At 32.0% G+C, this 3882-nt stretch overlaps 1 long non-coding RNA gene across 1 annotated transcript; it reads left to right on the forward strand.

Annotated features, from left to right (window-relative positions):
- Positions 1-616: 616 nt before the first annotated feature.
- Positions 617-913, forward strand: LOC108359406 (uncharacterized). Its single transcript, XR_001846916.1, has 2 exons — positions 617-750; positions 828-913. It is a non-coding gene; the product is annotated as an uncharacterized LOC108359406 (long non-coding RNA).
- Positions 914-3882: the final 2969 nt, after the last annotated feature.

The following is a 3882-nucleotide window of genomic DNA, read 5'->3' on the forward strand; positions in this document are numbered from 1 at the left end:
ACTAAATCCTGTAAACCGGACTACTATTGGAACAGAGTAAATTAGTCTGGTCATGTGTGCGCATTGCGCAGCTACCGAACTTATGCGCCGCTAGCAGCCGGTCAGTTTGCGTTTGTACCTCAGTTCTAATGTATTTGCAGGAAATCTGGCATTTTAAGCGAAATATTGAACGTAATATTGATATATCTATGTGGATTACGTAATTTATGTGCTATTTAGCTGTATAAAAACTGCAAAAAGACTCAAAATTAAATTAAGAGTAGTCTTATGAGATTGATGTAAACATCCAATTTAAAAACAGTTTATGTTTTCATCAGTTAAATATGCTTCATATGCACGATTGAGAGAATACAAAGGATGCGCCGATCTCGGACCGCTATTCCTCTCTTAACGAATTTGACAGAATCGTTGTTTGCATGACGTCACACTGGTGCAACTTGTTTACATTTTCCTTGCGACATTTTTTCTTCTTCTTCCATTCTTGCTCACGTTTTGGCATTTCTCTCTCGCAATTGCACCAGTGTGACGTCACACAAAAGTTATTCTCAAAAATCCTCTCGGTTTTATTGCATTAACCTTTCCAAATTAATAGTATACTATGTTTAAGGCTCGGCGAAATAAATGAAGCGCTACTGGAGGCAAATTAAAATATCTCCCTCAGCAAAAATGAGACTCTCGCTCATGATGAAAGCATGTTTATAGTTTTTTCTTTGAGATTGCAAACATCACCGACATAGTCATATTCTAAAGGTATACATTGATATTTTTCATGTTTATAAATTTTAATTGATATTTTTTTTGTTTACATATTTGACATTCACCACCAGCATCATCAACGCCATCACCAAATTCAATGCCATCAACACCATCAGCGACTAGTAACAATGTTATACCACAGATTTATGGCGAATTACAACGAGGCGAAAAACATATACATATGTAGAAATTTTGCAAAGTTTTAAGAAAACTGCATTTTCTTGAACCACTATAAATGATTTCCAATTGTTAATATATATCAAAAGAAAGCTAAAACGATTACCTTTCTTTTGATTATAAAACCGTTTAAATCGCTTGACATTTTTATGCAAATTTCGCAACTTTTGAAATCATTTGTATGTAAGCAGTGAAAAGGTTCTCAAATTTTGCAAAGTTGTAAGAAAATGCATTTTCTTGAACCACTATAAATGATTTCCAATTGTTAATATATATCAAAAGAAAGCTAAAACGATTACCTTTCTTTTGATTATAAAACCATTTAAATTGCTTGACATTTTTATGCAAATTTCGCAACTTTTGAAATCATCTATATGTAAGCAGTGGAAAGGTTCTCAAATTTTGCAAAGTTGTAAGAAAACTGAATTTTCGTAAACCGCGATAAATGATTTCCAACTGTAAATATATATCAAAGGAATAGTAAATTGATTAATATATTATTATTATTATAGTTTAATATCTTTATACATACATTTATTTAATATCCCGTTTTGTAGAATGGTTATGATGACGTCTTAGAAACGCTTGCCAATTTGATTATTAATAAAATAAAGCTTTATACTTTAAAAGGATTTTTTTTTAAAGGATTTATAGGAAAAAGGTTAACCAAGAATTCGAATAACTATTACCCTATTATAACTTCTGGTGTAGCACCTAAGACCGGTAAGTAGGAGGTAACCAAGATGCTAAACTGGCTATATTTCTAGGTAACACCTAAAACCAACTTAGTAACAAAGGAGTAACAACAGTTAAAACAGTTGCGAACAACATATGCAATATGTATGTACATAAACCTCGATCATTTGATCAGGAATCAAAGTAAGATCAATATTTATATGTTTACCTTAATTTTGAGCCAATCGCTTCCAGGTCATCTAAGATTTTGGTTATGTGCCTATGAACTTTTGTTGGTTTTATCATACATAAATAAAAGAAATACGTTTTACTTTTGCCAAATTGATATTCTTTATTTTTTTTTTAACATATTGCTTTTCCACACCACCATTGAGGTTGCAATAAAGGCGCGTTACCAATTTTTTTTTTTTGGGTGTTCGGTTCCCCAGGAGGCCTATTTTCACCCATACTATCTTCAAATACGAAGTGCATGCATATAAGAAAATCTAAGAAATAGCAAAATCCACGAAATACGAAAAAACTACACAAATCTACTTGTAAAAAACGACTATGATTAATAATACTACATACAAGAAAACTACTTTATACAAATTTATATACAATATTTACAAAATCACCCACAGTAAATCCCTTTCTATTACTGTGGGTGAACATAACTTAATACTAATATCAGGGATAGCCCACTTCTGCAGTAACCTTCCATTCCCCATCCTCATTTTCAGGGAGAAATGCCTCTGGAAAGCGAAAATATATTTCGCTGTTGGGTTGACTACGCCCAACAGCTCCATCCACTGACGCCGCCTAGTAAAATTAAAAAAAGAATTAAAACCATCAAATTACTAATTTTTATACAAGCTACACAATAATTACCACGATAAACTTAAGAAGACCACCCAGATAACAGAAAAAATACCCTTATAAAAGTGCACCGTTTTGAAATATTAAAATTTTTTATTTCTTCAGCCGTATGAACTAAAAAAAAAAATTACTTTTTCTTGAAATTTCAGACCTTTTACTCGGTTTATTATAACAAAATTTATATAAAAGTTGTAGGATTTTAAGAAAAATCAATTCCTTAGTTTTTATTCACACGCCCATTATCAATTATTTTTAGCTAAAAAATATCAAATATTTCAAAAACGGCCATACTTTTTAACAATAGGAAGCAAGAAAAACTAAAGGCACTAAAGTAATGTAAACTAATTTAAAAGACTTAAATAAATCTTAAATCTTAATTGCTTCTATACAAATAAACCCCTCTGTCTACTCTAACTGCACTGGCCACAGACATTTCTAGCTTTCAGAGCCACCGCACACTGCAGACTTTATTGCCGGTTATATGGGCTTGCTTATCTGTCCATTGCATTTTCGGGCGCGATTAAGTTGGTGTAGTGCGCTCACCATACATCTATTCAAGCGAGCCCCAACTAAATCGGGGGTCGATAAAGTCTGCACTGTGTGGGAGCTCCAATAATCCACTTCTGTTTTTCTAAATTATTTCTACTTACCTGGCCATTTCCCCTTCCAGAGGAAAAGGATAGAGGGGTACTCCCAGAGGGCATCCGGCTATGCACGTTCGGTTTGGCATTTTCACAATCTGAAAACAAAAATGGTATGGCATGAATATACATATAAAAACAAAAGTTAAAATGCTTCAAAAACTTACGGACAAGTAAGATGATAAATTCTTGTGATGAATATCGCGAAAAATCGTTTGCATAAATCTTCGAATCAAAATTTTTATTCAAATTTGTATTTGACAAGGCACATTTGAATTATGAGATCAACAGGGATGCTTTGATATGTATTTTTTGAACAAAATTTTTTTATAAATCTTGGGATTATTGATTTATTTTAGAATAAGAAAAGCTAGTTTACATTAAAGAATATATCACACCAGAAGTACGTAATCTACTTTTATTACGAATTGAAGCGATTTTAATGAATATTCACAGCTACCATTAATAACACTAAGTAACAAACAAAAAAAATTTCTCAGTCCTTGGGATGTAATTGTTATTTCCTAGTCTGTTATACCTTAAAAGTATGGAAACCACCTAATATTCCTCGGAAACTTTGCTTTTGTGACCAGGACAATGTGATTCATTAAAATATGCTAAAATTATGAGAAAAACGTGCTTGAGTCTTTCACTACAGAGAAAATCATACAGAACAGCACATATAAATCAAAACTAAATTTTATTAAAACTTCAGAAAACCAAAAACATAAAAGTAAATCAGAAGCGGGTGGTT

Source organism: Rhagoletis zephyria, unplaced genomic scaffold (assembly GCF_001687245.7).
Source record: "Rhagoletis zephyria isolate East Lansing unplaced genomic scaffold, Rhagoletis_zephyria_1.1 Rzeph_scaffold_00384, whole genome shotgun sequence".
Classification (NCBI taxonomy): Eukaryota; Metazoa; Arthropoda; class Insecta; order Diptera; family Tephritidae; genus Rhagoletis; species Rhagoletis zephyria.